The sequence below is a fragment of the Pleurodeles waltl genome, chromosome 5, assembly GCF_031143425.1.
Source record: "Pleurodeles waltl isolate 20211129_DDA chromosome 5, aPleWal1.hap1.20221129, whole genome shotgun sequence".
In the NCBI taxonomy this organism is placed as follows: Eukaryota; Metazoa; Chordata; class Amphibia; order Caudata; family Salamandridae; genus Pleurodeles; species Pleurodeles waltl.
Genome location: NC_090444.1, coordinates 1340228797 through 1340241546, shown reverse-complemented (window position 1 = coordinate 1340241546; position 12750 = coordinate 1340228797).

Genomic DNA, 12750 nt, shown 5'->3' with positions numbered 1-12750 from the left:
CTTGCACGATGGTGAAAGGATGCCTGCGTTGACGCTGGAAGCACAGGGGTGCGCATATTCACTTAAATAGGGGCATCCCTGCATTGTAAAAATGACAGAACATGGCTCTGCCAATGTTGGTGCAGTGTTGCGCTCCATAATTTTCCCATAAATTTCGGATTGAGTGTCCTATGGAGACCAGTACTGGAACCGTGTGCCCCGGCGTGTGCTATCGGTGAAAACTCTTTGGTCCTGATCAGAGGGACCCCTGTGGACAACAAAAACCCCAAGGAAGACTCCCATGACTGGTGGCACCAGTCCCCTGCAAATTGTAGGAGTAAAGAAGTGATGTGGACGAAGAACTGTGACCTGACATGTGCTGAGTGCCTGAACCCAAAGAAACTACGGGCATATTTATACTCTGTTTGCATTGAATTAGTGTCATTTGTTTTACGCAAATTCAGCACAAACTTAACTCCATATTTATATTTTGATGCTAGACCCGTCTAGTGTCAAAATATTGGAGTTAAAGTCATTTTTTTGATTCATGAAACCACCTTGCATCAATGAGAAGCAAGGTAGCGTCCCCGTCCAAAAAATTCATCAAAGCCCCTGCGCCTTATGTATCCTCCTGTGCCAAAAAGGTGCACGTGGGGAGGTGGGCTTAAATAATGGCACTAAGCCTGCTTAGCACTATTATTTAACGCCTGGATCAGAGCAGGGGATAGGGGACCTGTGGACCCATTTCCATGGTGAGACACCATGGAAAGAGCCCACAGGTGTCCTCCCCAAACCCCAGAAACACCCCCACCCACACCAGAGGGACACCAGAGGATGGGAGGGACCCCATCCTAGGTAAGTGGGTAAGGAAGGTAAGTATTTAAAACATTTTTTAAAGTGCCATTTGGGGCCCTGAAATGCCCCCCTGCATGGCACTGGGTGTAATGGCAAAGCTCAGATGATCCTTGTCCCCTGTGCTGGCCTTTAGCGTGGTGGGCATGACTCCTGCCTTTTATTAGGCAGGAGTCATGTGGCATGGATGGTTTTGCATCAGGAAATGACACTAGGCTGGTTAACATAATTTTTTGCCTCTAACCAGCCTACAAGTTTTTTGAGGCAAAACTCCTTTCCAGTGTACCTCCACCCACACCCAACTAAAGTCATTTCCTAGATGCTAACCTGCCCTTAGTGCCGGAATTTCATAAATTTGGTATAAGCATAAATTTGGGCCTAGGTGTCCAGCATCTAAGGAATGGGAGTGAGGCCCATGCTAAGTTTCAAGCCTCTTCTACCCACCAAATGACCTTCAGCTGATAGAAAGCTTGTGGACCCTCCTTGCAGCTACCCAAGGCTTGTTGGATGCCTGCACTGAAACTGATGGCCACACGATGTTCACTGACTCCAAAACACCCCCCAGCACAAGGACCGATGTTGCTAGTGACCACACTCATGTGGGTTTGCAGGCTGAAGGAAGTTACTTCGACTGGAGCAGAAAAGCAGCTTTGGCATGACCAACCTGGTGATTGGCAGCTAGGAACTACCTCTGCACCCAGAGCCACCCGATGAGGTGGTGAAGATCCAAGCATTGAATGATGGTCTGTAAGGAAATGGCTCCCTGTTGCAGTTACCCCCCCACTTTTTGCCTGATACTGATGCTGACTTGACTGAGAAGTGTGCTGGGACCCTGCCAACCAGGCCCCAGCACCAGTGTTCTTTCACCTAAAATGTACCATTGTTTCCACAATTGGCACACCCCTGGCACACAGATAAGTCCCTTGTAAAAGGTACCAGTGGTACCAAGGGCCCTGTGACCAGGAAAGGTCCCTAAGGGCTGCAGCATATGTTGTGCCACCCTAAGGGACCCCTCACCTAACACATGCACACTGCCATTGCAGATTGTGTGTGTTGGTGGGGAGAAAAAGGCAACGTCGACATGGCATCCCCCTCAGGATGCCATGCACACAAAATACTGCCTGTGGCATGGGTAAGTCACCCCTCTAGCAGGCCTTACAGTCCTAAGGCAGTGTGCACTATACCACAGGTGAGGGCATAGCTGCATTAGCAATATGCCCCTACAGTGTCTAAGTCTATTCTTAGACATTGTAAGTACAGTGGTGGCCATATTAAGTATATGGTCTGGGAGTTTGTCAGAAACGAACTCCACAGCTCCATAATGGCTACACTGAATACTGGGAAGTTTGGTATCAAACTTCTCAGAATAATAAACCCACACTGATGCCAGTGTTGGATTTATTAAAAAATGCACACAGAGGGCATCTTAGAGATGCCCCTGTATTTTAGCCAATTATTCAGTGCAGGACTGACTGGTCTGTGCCAGCCTGCTGCTGAGAGATGAGTTTCTGACCCCATGTGGTGAGGGCCTTTGTGCTCTCTGAGGACAGAAACAAAAGCCTGCTCTGGGTGGAGGTGCTTCACACCTCCCCCTGCAGGAACTGTAACACCTAGCAGTGAGCCTCAAAGGCTCAGGCTTCATGTTACAATGCCCCAGGGCACTCCAGCTAGTGGAGATGCCCGCCCCATGGACACAACCCCCCTTTTGGCAGCACGTCCTGGGAGAAAAACAAGGAGGAGTCACCCACCAGTCAGGACAGCCCCTAAGGTGTCCTGAGCTGAGGTGTCCCCTGCCTTTAGAAGTCCTCCATCTTGATTTTGGAGGATTCCCCCAATAGGAATAGGGATGTGCCCCCCTTCCCTCAGGGAGGAGGCACAAAGAGGGTGTAACCACTCTCAAGGACAGTAGCCATTGGGTACTGCCCTCCCAGACCTAAACACACCCCTAAATTCAGTATTTAGGGACTCCCCAAAACTTAGGAAACTAGATTCCTGCAACCTGAAGACGAAGAAGGACTGCTGACCTGAAGCCCTGCAGAGAAGATGGAGACAACAACTGCTTTGGCCCCAGCCCTACCGGCCTGTCTCCCCACTTCAAGAAAAACTGCAACAGTGACGCATTCCCCAGGGTCCAGCGACCTCTGAAGCCTCAGAGGACTACCCTGCATCTAAAAGGACCAAGAAGCTCCAGAGAACAGCGGCCCAGTTCAACAAACCTGCAACTTTGCAACAAAGAAGCAACATTTAAAGACCACACGTTTCCCGCCGGAAGCGTGAGACTTTCCACTCTGCACCCGACGCCCCCGGCTCAACCTGCGGAAAACTAACGCTACAGGGAGGACTCCCCGGCGACTGCGAGCCCATGAGTAGCCAAAGTTGACCCCCTCTGAGCCCCCACAGCGACGCCTGCAGAGGAAATCCAGATGCTCCCCCTGACCGTGACTGCCTGCTTCAAGGAACCCGACGCCTGGAAACCACACTGCACCGCAGCCCCCAGGACCTGAAGGAACGAAACTCCAGTGCAGGAGCGACCCCCAGGTGACCCTCTGCCTAGCCCAGGTGGTGGCTACCCCGAGGAGCCCCCCCTGTGCCTGCCTGCATTGTTGAAGAGACCTCCGGGTCTCCCCATTGATTCCTATAAGAAATCCGACGCCTGTTTGCACTCTGCACCCGGCTGCCCCTGTGTCGCTGAGGGTGTACTTTCTGTGCCTGCTTGTGTCCCCCCCGGTGCCCTACAAAACCCCCCTGGTCTTCCCTCCGAAGACACGGGTCTTACCTGCTGGCAGACTGGAACCGGGGCACCCCTATTTCCATTGAAGCCTATGTGTTTTGGGCACCACTTTGACCCCTGCACCTGACCAGTCCTGAGCTGCTGGTGTGGTTACTTTGGGGTTGCCTTGAACCCCCACCGGTGGGCTACGATGGACCCAACTTTGAACCCTGTAAGTGTTTTACTTACCTGTGAACTTAACAAATACTTACCTCCCCCAGGCACTGTTGATTTTTGCAGTGTCCACTTTTAAAATAGCTTATTGCCCTTTTTGCCAAAACTGTACATGCTATTGTGATAATTCAAAGTTCCCAAAGTACCTAAGTGAAATACCTTTCATTTAGAGTATTGTTTGTAAATCTTGAACCTGTGGTTCTTAAAATAAACTAAGAAAATATATTTTTCTATATAAAAACTTATTGGGCTAGAATTGTCTTTGAGTGTGTGTTCCTCATTTATTGCCTGTGTGTGTACAACAAATGCTTAACACTATCTTCTGATACGCCTACTGCTCGACCACACTACCACAAAATAGAGCATTAGAATTATCTTTTTTTGCCACTATCTTACCTCTAAGGGGAACCCTTGGACTCTGTGCATGCTATTTCTTACTTTGAAATAGTACATACAGAGCCAACTTCCTACATTGGTGGATCAGCGGTGGGGTACGAGACTTTGCATTTGCTGGACTACTCAGCCAATACCTGATCACACGACTAAATTAAAAAAATTGTCATTAGAAACTGATTTTTGAAATTTGAGCTATTTTTCAAAATTTTTAAAGTCCTGCTAGGGCCTTGTGTAAGTCCCTGTTAGCATTTCTTTTAGAGTTTAAAAGTTTCGTAAAAGTTTGGATTAAGTTCTAGAGCTAGTTTTAGATTCTTAAAAAGTATCCCAACTTTTAGAGAAATAGGGGGTCATTATGACCCTGGCGGTATTTGACCGCCAGGGCCAAAATGACAGGAGCACTGCCAACAGGCTGGCGGGGCTTCCCGGCGTATTTTGACCGCGGCGTTAGCGCCGTGGTCGCACCGCCGGGGCCGGCGGAATACTGCCATTTTTGCCCAGGCGGTGGTAACTCTGTTACCGTCCGCTGGCCCAGCGGAAATGTCAAAATAGGGAGCCAGCAATACTGCCAGCAATGGCTGTATTCTGGCGCCCGCAACCTCGGCGGTCTGCCATGCAGACCTCCGAGGTTGTAATGACCCCCATAATGTCTAGCACAGAAGAGATAGTGGTGGAACTCAACATCACCCCTTACCTGCATCTAAGGATGTCAGAGTTAAGGTCTCTCTGTAAGCTAAAAAAGATTAAAAATCTGGGTCCAACCCTACCAAAGCACAGCTCCAGGAGCTTTTGGCAGAGTTCAAAAGGGACCACCCCTCTGAGGATAATCCTTCAGATGGGGAAATTAGTGAACAGGAGGATGACTTCCCCCCTCCTGTCCTAAATAGGGAGAACAGGGCCCCTCAAACCCTGACTCCTCAAATCTTAGTCAGGAAAACTGGTTCTTCCATAGGGGAGTCCAGTACCTCTGAAAACATTGAGGGCAGCCTCAATGAAGATGACCTCCTGTTAGCCAGAATGGCCAAAATATTGTCTTTGGAGAAACAGCTCGTAGTCATAGAAAGTGAAAGAAAAGAGATGGGGTTAGCTCCCATCAATGGTGGCAGCAACATAAATAGGGTCAGAGAGAATACTGACATCCTAAAAATCCCCAAAGGGATTGTAACAAAATATGAAGATGGTGATGACATCACCAAATGGTTCACAGCTTTTGAGAGGGCTTGTGCAACCAGAAAAGTAAACAGATCTCACTGGGAGCTCTCTGGGAAATGTTCACTGGAAAGTGTAGGGATAGACTCCTCACACTCTCTGGTAAATATGCAGAATCCTATGACCACATGAAGGCTACCCTGATTGACGGCTTTGGATTCTCCACTGAGTAGTACAGGATTAGGTTCAGGGGGGCTCAAAAATCCTCGAGCAAGACCTGTGTTGATTTTGGAGACTACTCAGTGAAAACACTGGATGGTTGGGTAACTGGAAATGAAGTGCATGACTATGTTGGGCTTTATAATTTCTTTATGAAAGAACACATTTTAAGTAACTTCTTCAATGAAAAGTTGCATCAGTATCTGGTAGACCTAGGTCCAATTTCTCCCCAAGAATTGGGAAAGAAGGCAGACCACTGGGTCAAGACAAGGGTAACCAAAACTTCCACTGGGGGTGTCCATAAGAAAGGGGTTACAAATCCTCCCCAGGAGAAAGTGGGTGACACTAGAAAGAAAGAAAAAGAGTCCTCTGTAGGCCCCCAAAAACCAGACCAGGTAGGTGGGCCCCAAGACACAACCCAAAACAAAGGTAGGTAACAGGGTAAGAACTGGGATGCAACTAAGACATGGTGCCAAAACTGTAGACAGACACAGCACCACACCAAGGACACTTCGTGTCCCAAAAACAAACCCCCTAGCAAAATCCCAGGGGTGACCAATGTAGCCATTGGGGATGACTCCTCAGATGGGGAGGTCTTCATAACCTTCAACTGGAAAAAGGGCCCAACAGGTGAGTTGGAGATTCCAGAGGGAAGTAGACCTTCCACCACCTACTGGTAAATGGAATCCCAGCCACTGCCCTGAGAGACACTTGTGCCAGTCACACTATTGTGCATGACAGGCTGGTGTTCTCAAACCAGTACATCCCAGGTGAGACTGCCAGAGTAAGAGTTAGCCCAGACAGGGTCACTAATAGGCCTGTGGCTTTTGTGCCCATAGAGGTGGGTGGGACTTTTAGCTGGAGAAGGGTGGTAGTCAGTACAGACCTCCCCCTTGATTGTCTCCTTGGAAATGACTACCCAGAGGTTAGTCGGAGCCCAAGTGAGGAACTGGTCCAGTGCCAGTCCTCTCCCAAGGATTCTGGAGGTGCTACCCCTGCAGTAACTGCAAGTAGGCCCCAAAAGAAAAAGAAAGGAAAACAGAGTAGGAAAGGTGGACAACCTTTAGCCAAGGTTTCACCAAGCCAAGGAGATTCTGCTCCAATAGGGGAGAACTCCAAAAATGGCACTAGTAAGGCCCAACCTGACCCACAAGAAGTCCTGGCTAGTCAGGCAACTGTTAAACCAGAGTGGGTGGCTCCTCAGTTAACAGAAGAAAGAGTGGAAGAAGGGTGTTTACTACAAGATGTAGTAACCCTCCACTCTTACACAGCAGACAGGCACCCTGAACCCAAAGAAGCCTGTAACTTAGCTCCTTCCCTTGCAGGTGAAGAGCTAAAGGTGTGGTTCTGGGCACTGACAGCTGTCAGTGGCCTCTGCTGGGTGTTAGCCTTTATGGCTGCACTATCCTTGGCATGGTGGTCTGACCCCATGCCAAATAGCAAGTTAGGCCCCCTGACCCTGTTGGTCATGGTGGGGTTACTCCAGCTCTGGGTAACCTCTTTGGGTAAGATTGGGGTGACCCTGGCTAAAATAAGATTAGCAGAGATGGATACCTCTAACCCCAAAATAGAAAGAATGAGTGAAGACATTAAAAGCACAGACAAGAGGCAGTTCAGACTAGGTCCCATCACTGTGGAAGTGGGTCAGTTCCCCAGAGGGAATGACCTGAACAGGAGGATGTAAGGCAGAGTAGGCCCTGCAACAAACCAGCCTATTTCCTCTACTCTTCCTCGCCTGACGGACTAGGAAGACTCTCCCAGCTTTGGCTGAGTCTCCTGGCCTGTGGGCTGGGGGGGGGGGGAGGGCTTGTGTAAGGAAATGGCTCCCTGTTGCAGTTACCCCCCACTTTCTGCCTGATACTGATGCTGACTTGACTGAGAAGTGTGCTGGGACCTTGCCAACCAGGCCCCAGCACCAGTGTTCTTTCACCTAAAATGTACCATTGTTTCCACAATTGGCACACCCCTGGCACACAGATAAGTCCCTTGTAAAAGGTACCAGTGGTACCAAGGGCCCTGTGACCATGGAAGGACCCTAAGGTCTGCAGCATATGTTGTGCCACCCTATGGGACCCCTCACCTAACACATGCACACTACCATTGCAGATTGTGTGTGTTGGTGGGGAGAAAAAGGCAAAGCATCCCCCTCAGGATGCCTTGCACACAGAATACTGCCTGTGGCATAGGTAAGTCACCCATCGAGCAGGCCTTACAGCCCTAAGACAGGGTGCACTATACCACAGGTGAGGGCATAGCTGCATGAGCAATATGCCCCTTCATTGTCGAAGTCTATTCTTAGACATTGTAAGTACAGTTGTGGCCATATTAAGTATATGGTCTGGGAGTTTGTCAAAAACAAACTCCACAGCTCCATAATGGCTACACTGAATACTGGGAAGTTTGGTATCAAACTTCTCAGAATAATAAACCCACACTGATGCCAGTGGTAGATTTATTAAAAAATGCACACAGGGGGCATCTTAGAGATGCCCCCTGTATTTTACCCAATTATTCAGTGCAGGACTGACTGGTCTGTGACAGCCTGCTGCTGAGAGACGAGTTTCTGACCCCATGTGGTGAGGGCCTTTGTGCTCTCTGAGGACAGAAACAAAAGCCTGCTCTGGGTGGAGGTGTTTCACACCTCCCCCTGCAGGAACTGTAACACCTAGCAGTGAGCCTCAAAGGCTCAGGCTTCGTGTTACAATGACCCAGGGCACTCAAAGCTAGTGGAGATGCCCGCCCCCTGGACACAGCCCCCACTTTTGGCAGCAAGTCCAGGGGAGATAATGAGAAAAAGAAGGAGGAGTCACGCACCAGTCAGGACAGCCTCTAAGGTGTCCTGAGCTGAGGTGACCCCTGCCTTTAGAAATCCTCCATCTTGATTTTGGAGGATTCCCCCAATAGGAATAGGGATGTTGCCCCCTTCCCTCAGGGAGGAGGCACAAAGAGGGTGTAGCCACCCTCAAGGACAGTAGCCATTGGCTATAGCCCTCCCAGACCTAAACACACCCCTAAATTCAGTATTTAGGGGCTCCCCAAAACCTAGGAAACTAGATTCCTGCAACCTGAAGATGAAGAAGGACTGCTGACCTGAAGCCCTGCAGAGAAGACGGAGACAACAACTGCTTTGGCCCCAGCCCTACCGGCCTGTCTCCCCACTTCAAGAGAAACTGCAACAGCAACGCATCCCCCAGGGTCCAGCGACCTCTGAAGCCTCAGAGGACTACCCTGCATCTAAAAGGACCAAGAAGCTCCAGAGAACAGCGGCCCTGTTCAACAAAACTGCAACTTTGCACCAAAGAAGCAACTTTTAAAGACCACACGTTTCCCGCCGGAAGCGTGAGACTTTCCACTCTGCACCCGACGCCCCCGGCTCGACCTGCGGAAAACTAACACTACAGGGAGGGCTCCCCGACGACTGCGAGCCGTGAGTAGCCAGAGTTGACCCCCCTGACCCCCCACAGCGACGCCTGCAGAGGAAATCCAGATGCTCCCCCTGACCGCGACTGCCTGCTTCAAGGAACCCGATGCCTGGAAACCACACTGCACCCGCAGCCCCCAGGACCTGAAGGAACCGAACTCCAGTGCAGGAGCGACCCCCAGGTGACCCTCTGCCTAGCCCAGGTGGTGGCTACCCCGAGGAGCCCCCCCTGTGCCTGCCTGCATCGTTGAAGAGACCCCCGGGTCTCCCCATTGATTCCTATTAGAAACCTGATACCTGTTTGCACTCTGCACCCGGCTGCTCCTGTGCCACTGAGGGTATACTTTCTGTGCCTGCTTGTGTCCCCCCCGGTGCCCTACAAAACCCCCCTGGTCTGCCCTCCGAAGACACGGGTACTTACCTGCTGGCAGACTGGAACCGGGGCACCCCTATTTCCATTGAAGCCTATGTGTTTTGGGCACCACTTTGACCTCTGCACCTGACCGGCCCTGAGCTGCTGGTGTGGTAACTTTGGGGTTGCCTTGAACCCCCAATGGTGGGCTACTGTGGACCCAAGTTTGAACCCTGTAAGTGTTTTACTTACCTGTGAACTTAACAAATACTTACCTCCCCCAGGCACTGTTGATTTTTGCACTGTGTCCACTTTTAAAATAGCTTATTGCCATTTTTGCCAAAACTGTACATGCTATTTTGATAATTCAAAGTTCCTAAAGTACCTAAGTGAAATACCTTTCATTTAAAGTATTGTTTGTAAATCTTGAACCTGTGGTTCTTAAAATAAACTAAGAAAACATATTTTTCTATAGAAAAAACTATTGGCCTGGAATTGTCTTTGAGTGTGTGTTCCTCATTTATTGCATGTGTGTGTGCAACAAATTCTTAACACTACCCTCTAATAAGCATACTGCTCGACCACACTACCACAAAATAGAGCATTAGAATTATCTTTTTTTGCCACTATCTTACCTCTAAGGGGAACCCTTGGACTCTGTGCATGCTATTTCTTACTTTGAAATAGTACATACAGAGCAAACTTCCTACATGGTCCTAGCCCACCAAAGACATCTCTTCACCCCAAGTCCAGTTCTGCCTGTAAAACCCTGGAAGACTGGTAGGAGCAATACTGGGAAGTCCTCTAAGGATCCCCCAGAGTGCATGGGATCAAGCCACCAGTACTGGCATTACTATTTGGTATGATTCCAACATGTTTGATACCAAACATGCCTAAGTTCGGAGTTACTATTATGTAGCTGAACACAGATAGTGACCTGTGTTCAGTACATGAGTAAAATGGCTTCTCCGCACTTAAGAAGGCCAGTGCTTAGGAGCTGGAGTTCGTAATGGCACCTCTGCTCATGCAGGAATGCCTTCACACACAGGAAACTGTATCTCGTCGATTGGGCTGGAAGGACTTACCATAGAGGTGACTTACAGTGACCTGGTGTAGTGACCTGTGGTGAAATGATGCAAGCACCTTTTCATGCAGGCTGCAATGACAGGGTTGCAGACACATTTTGCATGGGCTCCCATGGGTGACACAATACATGCTGCAGCCCATGTACTTAAGTACCATATACAGTACACAAGACTTATAAGGGAACAAGAGTATGTTGATTGTGGAATGCACAAAGGTCCAAGGTAACCAAATGTGGAGAGAGCACAAACGCCGGGGTCCTGGTTAGCAGCACCCCAGTGTAAACAGTCTAAGGACACTGATAGCAGGCAAAAAGTGGGGGAACCATGTCAAAAGGAGGGTACTTTCCTACAACCTCTGCAACCGGAGTCCCTGGTCAAGGTAACAAATGTTTGGTCCAGGCCCCAGCAGCACCTTAAGTTCCAGTGGATTTGCCGGTATCTTAGCATAGACATTGTAATCAAGATTTAGCAAAACAAAATGGCCTGTATTACATGGGCATTAGAGGATATTTTTCTGCCTGTTTGACGTTCTTGTGATTTCACTGGAGTCTAATAGACCTAGCAGCTCCGTTTTCAGATTTATGGCACAGTGCTGCTGTAATCCATTAGAAATAAGGGTCATTCTGGTGTGGTGGCCAGTGCTGCTAAGTTGGTATCTGACCTAGATCAATAAATAATGGGTTTTGAGGAAAGCGGGTGTAGGAAAGTGCCACTGTTAGCATGGTTACCCCCAACTTTTTGCCTAGTGTTGATGCCAACTTTGATTGAAAGTGTGTTGGGACCCAGCTAACCAGGCCCCAGCACGAGTGTTCTTTCACTAAAAGTGTACCGTTGTTCCTCCAATTGACACAGCCCTGGCACACAGTTAAGTCCCTTGTAAAAGTTACCCATGGTACCAAGGGCCCTGTGTCCAGGAAAGGTCTCTAAGGGCGGCAGCAGGTATTATGCCACCCTGGGGATCCCTTACTCAGCACATGCTCACTGCCTTGCAGCTTGTGTGTGCTGGTGGGGAGAAAAAGTCGACATGGCACCCCTCTCAGGGTACCATGCCCACAAACCACTGCCTGTGGCATAGATAAGTCACTCCTCTAGCAGGCCTTACAGCTGTAAGGCAGGGTGCACTATATCACATGTGAGGGCATAACTGCATGAGCAATATGCCCCTAGAGTGTCTAAGTCCATTCTTAGACATTGTAAGTGCAGTGTAGCCATATTGAGTATATGGTCTGGGAGTTTGTCACTACGAACTTCACAGCACCGTAATGGTTTCACTTTATACTGGGAAGTTTGGTATCAAACATCTGAGCAAGATAAACCAACACTGATGGCAGTGTGGGATTTTGAAAAATGCACACAGAGGGCATCTTCAAGATGTCCCCCTGTATGTGAGCCAAACTGCTAGTGTAGGACTGACCGGTCTGTGCCAGCCTGCCACTTTCAGACGAGTTTCTGCCCACATGGGGTGAGTGCCTTTGTAAACTCTGTGGTCAGAAACAAAGCCTGCCCTGGGTGGAGGTTCTTCACACCTCCCCCTGCAGGATCTGTAACACCTTGCGGTGAGCCTCAAAGCTGAAGCCTCGGATTACAGTGCCCTAGGGCACTCCAGCAAGTAGAGATGCCCGTCCCCCGGACAAAGACCCACTTTTGACGACAAGTACGGCGGGAAAATTAGGGAAAACAGGGAGGACCACCCCTAAGGTGTCCAGAGCTGAGGTGACCCCCTCCCTGTACAATCCTCCATCTTGGTTTGGAGGACAGGGACCAATAGGGATAGGAATGTGCCCCCTCCCCAAAGGGAGTGGGCACAAGGATGGTGTAGCCACCGTCAGGAACAGTAGCCACTGGCTACTGCCCCTGACCCTAACACGCCCCTAAATCTCGGATTTAAGGGCCTCCCTGAACTCAGCTTACCAGATTCCTGGCAACCAAGAAGGTGAAGGACTGCTAAGCTGAAAACCCTAGCAGAGAAGAAGGAAAATGACAAGTGCTTTGGCCCCAGCCCCACCGGCCTGTCTCCTGCTTCAAAGACCCTGCAAGAAGAACAGCGACGCGTCCAGTGGACCAAGTGACCTCTGCCAACTCCAGAGGACTGCCCTGCACCCAAAAGGACCAAGAACTCCTGAGCACAGTGGCTTGTTCCAAAGAAACTTTCTACCAAGGGCTCCCACCTCACTCTGGATGCGTGAGTCCTGACCTCTGTTCACCCGACACCCACGGCCCATGTCCAGGTGGTCCAACCAGCAAGAAAGGGTCCCCAGGCGATTGGGAGCAAGAGCCCCACCATGGGTTGACCCGTCCAAGCCCCCACGACAACGCCTGCCGAGAGAATCCAGAGGACCACCCTGATCGCGAGCTC